Below are 14,920 nucleotides of genomic sequence, written 5' to 3'. Positions count from 1 at the left end.
ATAAAGAATATAACTTGGGATTTTTAGGGAAAATTAAAACATACACTAAAAAGATAGGATATGTTTAATTTTAAGTATTATTACAATATTATAAAATTTCCAAATGACATTGGCAAAGTCAATCTTCATTTATTCCAAGAATTCAAAATAAAGTGGATCTAATGATTCCAATAACCCAGTTTATTATGGCTTTCAGAATCATTGAGCAGATGTACTGAAAGAAATAATATGTTTCCTTATTGCAATTAATTACTATAATAAAAATGCCTAACAGTTATGCTGTAGATGATTTATTATGACATTTTTTCTCATAATTTACAGTACTTTTAAGAATAGTAGGTTAATTTTACTTGAAAACAGGGACTCACTAAGTAGCCCTGAACCTCATTAAGCTGCTAAGGCTGGCTTCAAATCTATGACCTTCCTGTCTCAGCTTCCAAAGTACTGGATTACAAGCCACTATGTCTAGTTTTATTTTTATTTTTTTGGTGGTACTGGGGGTGGAACCCAGAGGCTTTCTACCTCCGGGCTATACTCCCAGACCTTTTTTATATTTTATTTGGAAACAGGGTCTCACTAAGTTGCGGTGAGCCTCACTAAGTAGCTGAGGCTGGCTTCGAAGCTGTGCAATTCTCCTGTCTCAGCCTCCCAAGTGCGGGAATTACAAGCGTGTGCCACCACGCCCAGCTATGTCTAGCTTTAAACATTTATTTACCTATAATTTATTTCTCCAATTTAGATTTTCAACTTAGTTATTTGCATTTTTTACTTAGATAATCAAGTTCAAAGTTAAATCTTTGCAGAGATAAATTATTTTGTCTGTACTGATTTATTTAAACAATATTCTACATTCTCACTTATGTAGCCTATAGAATATGCATGTCACTCAAGAATAAGTTATATATTCAACTCTCAAAGTCTTTAAAAATCATTTTCTGGTGGTAGTGCAGAGATTTTCAAACTACCATTAGATTGACATTTGTGGTCTGGAATATTTCATGTGTAAATAAGATTTTATTAAATGTAGCCACACCCATTTTTTGTACTCTGAAAAGGATGAGACAAATAAGCTACTGTCATACAATCGTTAAAACAACAGAATACTTGAACCGGGTGATTTTTAAAGAATAGATATCCATCTGGGCTGGGAGACTGGAAGGTCCAAGTTCAGGTGGCCTTTGTGCTGTTTCATATCATGGTTGGTAAAAAAGGAAAGACATTTGAGTACATACAAAAAGACAAAATAAGAAAGGCAGCCTCAGTCTACAACAATACACTCTTGAAGTATTTTATCTAGTCCTATGAAATCAAGAAATCACTGCTGGAGAAAAAGATATCAATCACCATTAATAACCTAATTACCTCAAAAAGGTCCAATCATCCCACACTGAAATGGTAATAAGCAAATTTTAACATGAATTTGGGTGAGGGAAAGCCATATTCAAACCACGGACACCCTCAAGACACAAAATTAAGTAAGCCATTCACGTTGTTTTCTACAGTTGAATGGACTTGAAAGTAAGTTTGTCTAAATTTTGTGCCCATAAAAGTGGGATCACCTACCCATTTTTATCTACTGAGGCTCTGACTTTACATAACGTATGTGGCTACTTTACTTAACTAAACTGTTTAGTTGATTTCACATAGATTTTATGACTTAAAAATCCAAAAATATTTACTACATAGCTATTCACCTAATTTTCTCTCACAGTAATTTAGAAGAATTTTTTCAAATCTAAAAGTCATAAATTTTAGAAGTCTGGGTCATCATTGGGGTATTATTATTGATCCTTTTATATGGAATTGCTGAGTAAATAGGATGTTAACTGACCACAGAAGTTGGTGACATAAGCATAGTTAGAGAGCGAGTCTGAATTTACTGGCTGATAAGCCAATCTGCCTTCGAGTCTGCCCCTTCCTTCTCTCCTTCCTGAAGTAAGGGCTGCAGGCTCAAATATTTGACCATCTATGTTCAAACCTTTGCCTTGCCATTTAAAAAATAAAACTGTTACCCTAGGTGTTAAGGTTTTGATATTGAATATCTTTCCCCAAAAGCTCATGCATAGGAATGTGGACTATAACGCAGCAAAGATTCAGAGGTGGGGTATGGTTGGAGATGAGTAACTGGGAGTATGGCCTTGAGGTCCATATCCATCCCTGCTCCTCTCCATAGATCCTGCTGCACATAGACTGAACCTCTAAAACTGTCAGCCCCCAATTTTTTTTTCTCCTCTATATTCTTTGTCAGGTATTTTGGTCACAATGATGAAATGTTAGATAAGTTGTTTTTCATTTCTGAGACTCTATTTCTCCATTTGTAATTGTAGTCAGGGAAAGTAAACAGTGATGCCTGCTTCAAATGACTTGGATTTTGAGTAAACAAGGTAACAAATAGAATTTAGAACACTATTTGTCACATTGTAAGAGTGCAAGTTCAAAGCAAATATTAGCAATTAATATTATCTTAGGCAATGAGGGTGGCTATCAGTATAAAACTGAAGCCCAATATATATTTACTAAAGTTTAAAATAATTTAGAAAAATACACTAAATTATTATGGAATTTTTTACTCTGATTTTTTTAAAAAAAGAAAGTCAACATTTTTTGTGTGTCTCATAGACTTCTATACCACACACAAACCTTGGCATCACAGGATCTCAAGGTGAAGATTTCATAAGTAGTTGGAGGCTTTCTGAGAAAAAATAGAAAGTATTCATGATAAAGTAATATGCCATTTACATTATAGTTAATTTTGTTCATTATGCCTCATGTCTAATAATAATTATGAAGACAAATAGAATTATGGTTACAAACATGTTTACTTAAATCTTGAGAATGTCATACCATCATTGAAAGATTCATTGCTATAATTATTTAAGAATTAAGATTACTTTTAAGATGTTAGTATATCAGGAACATAGAATAAATATATTATTCTATTAAGGCTTAGAAGCATACATAATTACACATCAAACAGACCTGGATATTTAAAGGAGGCAAAAGTAAGATTTCAAATTTCATGAGGGATCTGATATATTACATCAAAGAAGCCTACAGAAGTAGTCTTTTACATGGAGTAACTAATGTCAAATATGTTACTATTTTAGACTACATAATTTTGAAAATGATGCATAAATGTCATTACTCCATATTGTGTCGAGTTCTGTTTGGCTTTATTGACATTAAAATAATAATATCTGTTCAATGGAGTCTGGAACCCACCCCCAATTTATACTGACCTATTAATATTTTATACCTTTTTCATTATTTATATCACTAAAGGGTCAAGTATATGAGCTACTCTTACAGTTCAATTTCATAATTTTGTTGAGACTTTTCATTTCTCTTTTGTTATAATTAACCAATACTGGTTTGAGGCAGATTTTAAAAAGCAATTTCTAGTTTAGAATGTGAGGTAGGTCTTAAAATTATGTCATAAATTTAAGTGGTGGTTTTAATTTACATAGAAACCTGTTACATGAATCAAAATGGTTAAGAGTTACAAGTACTATTTTACATTTTTCAATGATATATTTTTAATTTTATGCTGAAAATATATAACACAATTCTTTGTTTTATTTGGAGTAAGAACAGCTGAAACTATCTCTTACTTGGAATTATCAAGATTTTCTAGTAATCATCATAATATTTGTTGGTTAACCATATGTTAATATCTAACAGAAATTTGAAGAATTATAATGTAAAAAATCATTCAAAATGATTTATATGTTTCACTTTTGTTAACAAAGGAACGCTCTGCTTGGTGAATATTCTTTTATTTTTAAACATGTGGTTATTGAAACATGGATATCTTAGACTCCTTTCCCAAGGTCATGAAATCAGCCAGTTTCAGAACTGGAACTAAGTGGCCAGCATGATGAGTCCAGTACAGCTGGGCATGTTCACTGCTAGTCTCACAGTAGAGGAAACAAAATGTGTTATGGAAATATTGCTCTTGCCTTCATTTTGAAATGTAGACAGCTGTTTTCTTAAGTAATATTGTCTTCATATTTATTCTAGAAGAACTATTTTAAAACAAAGTGAAAATCTATTTTGGCCACCTGTGCCAATAGGCTGAAGGAACTGCTGCCCTCTGTTTTATTTCTGCCCACCTCAGCACTTTCAGTCTCCAGGACATGCTATTGGTCTTAATCATAAATTGAAAATGAGAAGCAGAATAATTAAAGAGCAAACTGTAATTATGAGCCAGCTCTAAAGGGAGCAAAACTAACATTGAGTATAGGCCTTCAGTTTCCTATTAGTGCATTTAGGATTAGCTATAAACAGCCTTGTTAAACCCAATTAAATAGTTCATCAGAAGATTTTTCTCATTAGCACAGCTGAATGACATGACTTCTAGAACTATGTTGCTGGTTATGCATGAACATTTCCCAATGTTGACTTTGTCTGCTAAGATTTTAAACAATTATTATTTTAATTATTGCAGTGACATTTAGAATCTTTCTTAAAAATTAAAAAAATCCTTGAAAGATACATTTTGGCCTATAAAAGTGTTCTATGACTTATTAAAAATGTCTTCTGTTCCAAAGATAAAGAGAGGTATAATATATATATATATATATATTTGTTATATATATATTTATTAATATATATATATAATATATATATAATATATATATAATATATATATATTTGTTAATTTTGTTCCTTTTTCTGTCCAAGATGATAAAGTTATTTGACCTATTTTTTTGGCGTGTTTTGGTGATTATAAAACTGAAACCAGCGATTTTTTAACATCTGTTGAAGCAGATTGAGAGGCATTTTGGCAAACATGATAACACATATTACTGTTGGATAGTATCTCAAAGCTTTTTAAATAAAAATTAAATTCATCATTTTCACATTGCCATATACTGCATCTGAATAAAATATGACTGGGTTCTAGACTGAGTCATCAGTGAAAAATGATGGCAATGCTATTCTGCTATGAATAACATTTTATTTTCTATCTTTATTTGTATTGGTTGATAAAAAAACATTAGAACTCACTTTTTCAAGTTCTTTGACAATATTTATCCACTGTTAAGTTTCCACTGGAATTCATTAAAGAAGATGAGTTTTGCTCATATAATATCTTTAAACTTAGCTTTATTAGAGGTATCATTAGATCCTTGAAACTGAAATATAAAATGTAATGTTTTCATATTCCCTCAAGAAATACAAAGATTGTAACTGTGAGATAAATTATTGACTTCCTACTTCACACATTCTAAAGTAGCAGAATTCAATTATCCCACTTCTAGTCTAGTATCATTGAGATTTATAATTAACTATCCTTTATTTATTTATTTATTTATTTATTTTTGGTGGTACTAGGGGTGGAACCCAGAGGCTTTCTACCTCCAGGCTATACTCCCAGACCTATTTCATATTTTATTTGGAAGCAGGGTCTCACTAAGTAGCCGAGGCTGACTTCGAACCTGTGTGATCCTCCTGTCTCTGCCTCCCAAGCGCAGGGATTACAAGCATGCGCCACCACGCCCGGCTCCTCTGTTCATTTTAAATAACTGAATAAATGGTACTTTTCTGAGTATCATGTAGTAAAATGATGATTAAATGAAAAAGCCAAAGATATTGTTGATACTCAAAATGATCTCCTGTTAATCAGTGAATTCTAGTGGAATATATATTATATATATTCATATATTATAAATATATATATATGTTAATTAGGTTTATATATTACCAAATATGCAGTAACTCCATTATGTACCTAAGATACAGAAATTCAAGCATTTAAAAATTTAATTCAATTACAGAAAAAAATCAAAACCCAATAAAATTATAATAAAAAGCATCAATGTTATTCGCAGGAAAATAGATGGAACTACAACTAAGATTATGCTAAGTGAGGTTAGCCAATTTCAGAAAGTCAAGGGTCATGTTTCTCTTATATTTGAAAGCTAGAGAAAAAGTAAAAAAAAATAAGAGAGAGACTTCAAAGAACAGATGAGCAGAATAATAAAAGGTGATTGGGGGAGGGGTTTTAGGAGGGAGATAAAAGAATGATACAGTCAAATAAGGCTATGTCCACACATGAAGATAAAGCTACTATTCTCACTAATATGTAAAGGGATGGGGGCAATTAATAGGGTGAAGAGATTCAGAGGGAAGCACACCAGGTATTGTGCATGCATGTTTGTTTTGAATCTCACTATGATATATAAGAATATTGCATCAATGAATGTAAAAAAAAGATCCGACTTGACTAAAATAAATTTAAAGTTCTTAAGAGTCTCAGCAGTACACATAAATATGGTTATTTTATTTTGTTTTATACATTCCTTACACTAAAAGCTAAGCCTACAAAATACTCAACATTTTAAACACATAATTTTTGCTATATAGACAAATGAAATGTAGCCTAAAGAGAGCATATTTTTTACCTTTTTGTTTTATATTCTTCATATTGTTTTATATTCTTTATATTCTTTATACTAACTCTGAATAATAAAAAACATTAGAATTTCTTTATTCTAGTCAGGCATGGTGGCACATGCTTGTAATCTCAGCATTCAGGAGGCTGAGACAGGAGGATCATGGTTCGCAGACAGCCTCAGCTACTTAGTGAGGCCCTCTGCAACTCACTGAGATCCTGTTTCAAAATAAAGAATAAAAAATAGGTCTGGGGGCATAGATTGAAGGTAGAATGTCACTCGGTTCCATCCCCAGTACCACCAAAAAAATTATTTTATACTTTCTATAATTATTTTGATTAACAATAAAAGCCACAAAACCATAAAACGTGATCTTAATCTAAATGTCATTGTGGAAAATGCATTTGATAAGTATCAAAATGAGTGAGCCATTTTTACTGTAAAGTTATTAAATGGATAAAACATTAATAATTTTCTAGGGTACTAGTAATAGTACCAACATTCTTTAAAATAAATTTAACTGTTTGAATGTCAAATACGCTTGAGCAAATGGATTTAAAGACTGCCACAATTGCCATGTGTATAATATGATGATCAGCCATTATAGAAAATCTAATCTCTTGCACTTATTCACTTCCAGAGTTGATCAGATTATGATTTGTCATATGAAGATTTAAGTGTTTCTCCATCATTGTTCCTCCTCCTCTTCACAATCCCCATCTGTTGGCTGCTCCATGTGCTCTTTTTTGATTATTTCAAAATTATTCCCATTTCCACTACTGTGTTGGGACAAGTCATCTTCCCTCCTGTCACTGTCCGTGTCTGAATGCCGCTCTCCACCTGACCCTTCTGTTCCATGATTTCCTAGTCCTACTTTTCCTTCCTCATTTTCTTTTTTTCTTGACTCTTCCTCACAACTAGACTTGTGCTGCTGTTTGGTTTCAGATTTCTCATCTTTCTTTAAGCCTGCTTTTGGTCCTTTGTATTCGGGAATGTACACAGGCCTGAAGGAGTCAACGAAGCCCGCATTACCACTCAGATTTGGCAAGAACTAAAAGTGATACCTTTCTTCAGTTATGGACCAAATGATGAGAAATAGAATGCAAAGGGCCACAGCAAGGAGAAGAATGCTGATTACTAAACAGCTTGCGCCCACACGGAGGCAATCAACACCTACTCTCATTTCTGCTGGCCAGAGAGGGATGATGGTGGTTGCTATTACTGCAGTCACAAGAATTAATCCCATGACAAATGTTTTAATGTGAACTAACTGGATCATAGATCTACACTAAACCTCATTTCCACCTAAGAACACTTGATCATCAGGTGGCTCAAATTAGAATTTTTTCTTAGTATCCCTTTTTTTTTTTTTTTTTTTTGAGAGTTTCTGGAGTTTCCTCCTCTTCGGATTCTTCCTTTTCACCATCTTTTGTTTTTTTCTTTTTTTTGTCATTTCTTCTTTTATATTTTCTTTCTTGCTCTTTTTATCCTCTGCTTTCCCACTTTCATCTTTTCCTTTATTGTTTGTTTAAGTCTTTATCATACTTCATTTTTATTATTTTTAGTACCTAATGAAATAAGTTTTTCTTTAAAAGCCTGTTGTAGTAGTCCACCACAGACGGTTATAAATAAAGCTTCTTCTCCTTTCTTGGCCTTTGTCCACTTTGAATACAAAAATCAATCTGCTGCTTTTGAAGCAATAAAATAATCAACCCAGTGACCCATTATACTAGTGGAACGTTTTGGACCCTCGAGTCAAAGATATTTGGTTTTAGCCTTCTCTTCTTTAGATGTTTCACCATCTCCTTGGATCTACTTTTGGTGCTTGCATTCTGCCATATCCTTTTATTTGCCTGTGGAAAAAAAGAACATATTAAACTCTGGATAACTCAGGACACTGGTATGAGAGATAGCAATTAGAAATTCAAGAACAAAACAATGGTGAGAAATTAAAATAAGTATAAAAACTTTTGGTCAGTTACTTCTTGTGTTTTATAGTACATTTTTGAATTTTATGAGATATTTGAATTTAATTGATATAGCTTTTCTAGGAAATTCCCTTTTGATTCAAAAACTAAGGGCCTAACCTGCATAAAAATAGATGAGCTATAATATTCTGCTTATTAGCTCTGCATTGCTCATCTTTTTAAAATAATGAGTTATTACTAAAAGTAAAAATATGGTCATTATTAAAACTTGGGCATTATGCTGCATATTTCTACTTCTATAAAGTGCCTAAAACTAACTTTTGAATGAATATTTGTAACAAATTGGGTACAAAGAAAAGTGTGGAAGTTTTTAACAAGAAAAAAAATTGCAGCCTTATTTTAAATTGCTTGATTTTTTTTTCCTCAAATTTAAATTGGAGTTAGTATTTTCTATTCTAGTTTTAGGGCAGAGGTGATTAGGTTCCCAAACCATAAATTAATGTCACTCAGAACTTTCCAATTAGAAAAATGGAAGAGGTATATATTTTCATTTTTGTCCACAGGCCACAAAAATTTTAATGTGGATGAACTTCAAAATTCAAACTTTGCCTGTAGCTACTCTTTAGTAACATGTACCTGTTAATAAATGTTTTAATATAAAGATAAATGATTTTTTCTCAAAATATATTATTTTATACTCATAAACACTAAGCATATGTATATTAATAACTAGGTGATAAAATATAACAGTATTTTAGCAAACAGTCTCAATTATACATTCATCTGATATATTTCAATAATAGACTTGAACATTTTGTTTTATTATTTGAATTAAACAAAACTTAAATTAGTTGTACATACACTACTATTTGACTTGGTACAGATAATCTGAGTGCTCTTGAAAATTTAAAATAACGGAGGTGGTGGTCTATTGATATAGAAACAGTTCTGTTTCAAGTTAAATCATGATTATATAAAAACTTACTCTAAAAATTTTATTTTATTCAGAGGAGATAGAAATTGTTTTTTAAACAGTGAACCTGGTTTTCCACAGTTCTAGCTTTTCTTTGCATCTTTGAATAGATTTTTTTGTCAATATCCTAATGAGATTTAACATGGAGCAAGGGAGGTGGTGAGGGGTTGTTGTAGGGGGAAGGGAAAATAACAAAGAAGGAATTTCCATTGATGTTATATACATATGTAAGAATATCAATAACAATCTAAATATCATCTGAAGGGAATGGAGTAAGAAGGGAACTGGAGAAAAGTTAACCAAGTACTGGGTGCATGGATGCCTTATCACTCTGAACTACATTAATATGTAAGACTACTGTGCACAAAACAGTAAGTTACTGTTTTTTTCTTATTTCATTACTTCTATGTTTATTTTTTTGCAGTAATGGGAATGGAACCCAGGACATTTTACCTCTGAGCTACACCCCCAGCCCTATTTTCTATTTTTTATTTTGAAACCCTGTCTCACTGAGTTGTAAAGGGCCTCACTAAGTAACTGATCTTGTCCACAAGCCATGATCCTCCTGTCTCAGCCTCCCAAATGCTGGGATTACAAGCATACGCCAACACACTAGGCTTAATTTTCTTATTTTAAATTCATCTTGCTATATAACTGCATGAAGACATTAAATGCATATGTATTCATAAAAAGATTCCCTTAAGTAGTTTAAAGAATATATTTATATTTGGTTGAACATATAAAATTGCTGACTTTTGAAATATAAAATAGTAATTTTATGTGTTAACCTAATAATATATATGTGTGTATATTTCAAATAATCTACTTGATATCTTGATAAATACTATATAACAGAGTATCAATTAATGCATATTTCATATTAATTTGTAAGAAAACATGGTATGAGCCTTCATTCTATTGCTTTATAATTAAAACATACCCAGATTAAAAAATCCCATAAAATAAATTACAAATGCATATTTTTATGTACATTTTCACCATAAAATATGGTGCCGATAGTTTACTTTGAAAATTGGCAAGTAGTTCTCATGGAATTTAGATAAAAAATCTATAGTTATGTCTCCAAATAAGAGAAGTCTGCCTAATACAGATAATGATTATAGTATTTCAGATGATTCTATTCAGAAATTATTTCTCTAGGGATCTTTTATGTACAGAAAATTGAGAATAAATCAGTATTTGTAGTTCCCAATATCTTTAGTTTTCAATAGAAATTTCTAATTCATAAAACATTTTAGGAATCAATGAATTTATACTCTTATTCATTTAGTGGAACTGGGAGTGGTATGAGAATACATGAGACTTCTGGGAAGATGGCGACCGAGAAAAGTGGGGCTTAAGAGCCCCGCTAACAACCAATCTCCATTACCACAAAATCAGCACCTTTCATAGCCAGAAAAGACCATCACTAGAGAAACAAAAAAATCACCAGGCTCCAGAGAGAAAGCGGACTGAGAACAGAGCTCAGAGCCACAGAGGAGATACACTGGCCTCATGCCCGAGGACGCGGCAGCAGCACCATACTGCTGGGAGCAGCGGCGAGTTCAACGGACGGCTACAGCAAGCTGAGGTGAGTTGCTGCGGAACAGCCATGTGGGATTTTTCAGCGCAGGGAGCATCTAAAGCTCCCAGTGGCTGAGCTCAGCAAACGCTGCAGGGACTCAGAGTGGAACTCAAAACCAAGAAGAAATAAGCCAGCCTCACGGCCGAGGGCGTGGCAGCAGCAGCAGCGAATTCACCGAGTCCAGTACAGCTACATCTGCGAACTCAAGAACAGTGAGTCAAATTGCGGGCCCCAGAGGAGAAATCCCAGTACTGTACTTCCTGGGACTTGATCCAGTGGGGGAGTGGCGGTGGCAGAGATATCACACCATAGGAGAATGTGCAACCTGGCACCCCCCATAGTCTAAAGCAACCTCTATTGACTCCCTGGGTCGGAAACTCTGTGATACAACCCAGTAAAGGAGTAGTGGGGTCTGAGATACTACTGACTCGAGATCCAGAGCATCTTAAGTGAAGTCATAGTGACCCAAGGGAAGAACCCAGAGAAGGCACAAACTTCCGAAATCATGGGAAAGAGGAATAACCCTGGAGCAATGAATGCCCACAAACCCACAACATCAGAACCCGATAAAACAGAAAATCAGAGATTTCTAGAAGATCAAATCAGGAAAATAGCTGTAGAAATAATAGAGGTGCTTCGAAAAGAATTCAGAGAGAGCCAAAAAGAGATAAAGGATGCAATTAATGAAGTAAAGGCCTCAATTCAAAGCACAAACATCCGATTAGACCACATGGAGAACAGAATCTCGCTCTTAGAAGATGATCATTCCAAAATGAACGCATAGTTTCTAATCTCGAAAAAAATATCCGACAGCAGGAATATGACATTGAAGAAATATGGGCCCATTTTAAGAGAGCTAACCTAAGAATAATTGGAATAGAGGAGGGAAAAGAAAGTGAAACCAAAGGGATCATCAAGCTCTTCAAAGAAGTAATAGCAGAAAATTTTCCAAACGTAGAGCAAGAGGTTGATACACAGGTCCAGGAAACTTACAGAACTCCCTTTAGACAGGATCGGAGAAGAGGATCCCCACGCCACATAATTGTCAAAATGACCAATGTGGAAGCCAAGCAGAGAATCTTAAAGGCAACAAAAACAAAGGGCCAAATGACATTCAGAGGCAAACCAATTAGAATCACTCCAGACTTCCCAAACCAAGTCATGAGAGCCAGAAGGGCTTGGAGTAACATATTCCAAACTCTGAAAAAAAACAACTTCCAGCCAAAAATTTCCTACCCAGCAAAACTTTCTATCAAATTAGATGGAAAAATAAGAAGCTTCCATGACAAACAGAAACTGAAGGAATTTATGTCTTCAAAACCAGCGCTAGAGAAAATACTCAAAGAGTAACTACAAAGAAGAAGTAGGTAACACACACCAGAACCAGAGAAACAAGATTTTCCATCCGACAACTAAGATTGGTTACCTGTGGAGATTCATTATTTATGTTAGTCTTTTACCTATCACTAAATTGTATTGTTTGGCTTTATTGTTGTTAATTTTTAGGATTTCTAGTTAGAATATTAATATACCTTCAGATATAGCATTTGGAAAATTTTTATCCAATTCTATTAGTAACTTTTAACTCTGTTTACATTGTCTTTGGATATAAATTTTTTTTTTTTTTTAGGGAGTTTGTATACTCTTCTGTTGCCTGTGCCATTGAAATCATATCCAAGAAATTACTGCCAATTTCAATGTTGTGAGGTTTTATGACCCAGATTTTCTTCTAAACGTTTATAGTCTTAAGATTTATATTTAGGTCTTTTATCTATTTTGAGTTAATGCTTATATATGGGATTAGGTAAGGGTCCAATTTTATTCTTTTCCATACAATTTTATTCTTTTCCATATAATTATTATTTTCAACAATATTTAGTTAAAAGATTATTATTTCCACCACCAAATGTTTGTGGAAACCTTGTCAAAAATAACTTGGCAATATAGGGAAGAATTTAGCTCTAGGCTTGTATTTAACTCCAATGGTTTATATATCTGCCTTTAGAACGGTACTACACTGTTTCAATTATTGTAGCTTTATATGGTTTGGAATCAGAAAATATATATCTTCTAGCTTTGTTCTTTTTCATAATCATTTTGGGTATCTAGAATCCATATTCCATATTAGGATAGATTTTTTTCTCAAAAATAAATATACAAATATATGATAGTTTCACCTAAAAAAATAGAAAAAATATTCTCTGGTAAGAAATAAAGCAAAAACAAATTTTGAAATGTTATCTTTAAGTCATCAAAAGCTTGGTATCAGACAAATGAAACTGTTATGTGAGATTATCATTTTTAATTTTGGATAAAATGCTATAATACTAGATGTCAACCACTAAGCCAAGCATGGGAAGGAGGGTTGGGGAGAGAATGGGGTGGGGATCAGTGGGGGCTGACTGGGTGATGTGTGCATGTATGTCTACAAAAGTTTGTACCCCACTATGATGTATGAATACAGTGCACCAATAAAAAAAAAGAGAGGATACATGAGTACATACATGCTACACATATTGTAAAATAAAGAGTAAAACTTGACAGGTTTATTTAATAATGACAAGAAAGCTAAAATTTCAATAGCACTTCTAGTTACTGGTCAGTTTTATTGGTATGCATTATCTTATATCAAAAGCCATCACTAACCTTCAGGAATCAATTCACAAAACAATGTCAAATGTATATATTGACCCAGAAAGTTATTATTGATTAAATTAAAGAATTATATAATGCTACTTAAAAATTCATATAGCTTTCTCTCATTAAAAGCTATTTATCTTGGTTTTATTAATTAAATCATACAATATTTTAATCACCATTATCTCTATCCTCTAGTCTATGATATTTATTATTCATATTTTGGATCTTAACTTGTGGATATTTGGTCCAAGTCTGAATTCAGAAGTGTTCCTTAATCACTTTATTGTCTCATCTTATTAGCTATTGCTTTACATAAGAGATCATTGAGTAGCATTTCATTTTGCACTGAAAGGTCAATTTTATCTAAAAGTAACAAACTTTGTCTTTGTTCATTTTTATTATAGAAGAATGTAAGATATAAAATTATTATTGTGAGATAATGCATATGTCTTCCAGGAATTTCTCTAACTCGCAGTCAGAAATCTTTTAGGTATTACATGATGGTGACAAAAGTCAATAGGTGCTTTGGAATGCACTGAGATTTACCTGCCTCTTTCAAATTCATCTTTTGAAGTCATACCCCAGTGTCACTGGATTTGGAGATAAAGGTCGTCAATAGTAATTAAGGTAAGAGAGGTCTCAAGGGTAAAATTCTACAGCCAAAGGTTTGGTGACTTTTTTGTTCTACTCTTTTTTCCTCTTCACACAGGAACCTAGAAAGATCAGAGAAATACAAAACAAAACGGTGGATTTCTCCAAACTAGAAAGAGGGTGTTCAATAGGAATTGAGTTGGTAAATAACTTTTATGGACTCCCATCCTCCAGAGATAGGAGAAAAAAAGTTTCTGTTACATGTAACTTTTATTTATTTTATACATTTTATTTATTTATTTATTTATTTATTTATTTATTTATTTATTTATTATTGGTGGTGCTGGGCTTTCTGGAAGCACTTCTACCTCCAGGATACACTCCTAGACCTATTTTTTATATATATTTTTTTATTTGGAAGCAGGGTCTCTTAAGCCAGCGCAGCTGGCTTCGAACCTGCACGATCCTCCTGTCTCTGCCTCCCAAGTGCTGGGATTACAAGTGCGCTCCACCACGCCTGGCGCTACATGTAACTTTTTGTCTATATTAGTTTGTAATGGTAGCCTAAGCAAACTAAGACTTGTTAATTTTGAAAATCAATACAACAAATGTGATTATACATGACACATATATATTTTAAACATTTTATATTTAAACATTTCTTCATTTTAAATAGGAACCAAAACATTTTTACATCAGTAATCAAATTCTGGAAGCAAAAAAAATAAAAAAAAATCCAAAACTGCTGGAATCCTCACTCTAGTACTTACTAGTTTTGTGACTTTAGGCAATCTAGCTAATTTAT

The 14,920-nt window shown here is 32.9% G+C and overlaps 1 pseudogene across 1 annotated transcript; it reads right to left on the bottom strand.

Moving 5' to 3' along the window:
- Positions 1-7,049: 7,049 nt before the first annotated feature.
- LOC308264257 (translocation protein SEC62-like) lies at positions 7,050-8,123 on the bottom strand (annotated as a pseudogene). Its single transcript has one exon. The product of its transcript is annotated as a translocation protein SEC62-like (transcript).
- Between the last annotated feature and the right edge of the window lie 6,797 nt (positions 8,124-14,920).

The sequence above is a fragment of the Muscardinus avellanarius genome (genome assembly GCF_963383645.1).
Source record: "Muscardinus avellanarius genome assembly, chromosome: 6".
In the NCBI taxonomy this organism is placed as follows: Eukaryota; Metazoa; Chordata; class Mammalia; order Rodentia; family Gliridae; genus Muscardinus; species Muscardinus avellanarius.
The sequence above is the reverse complement of the archived record's forward strand: the minus strand, read 5'-3'. Positions and strand labels throughout refer to the sequence as shown.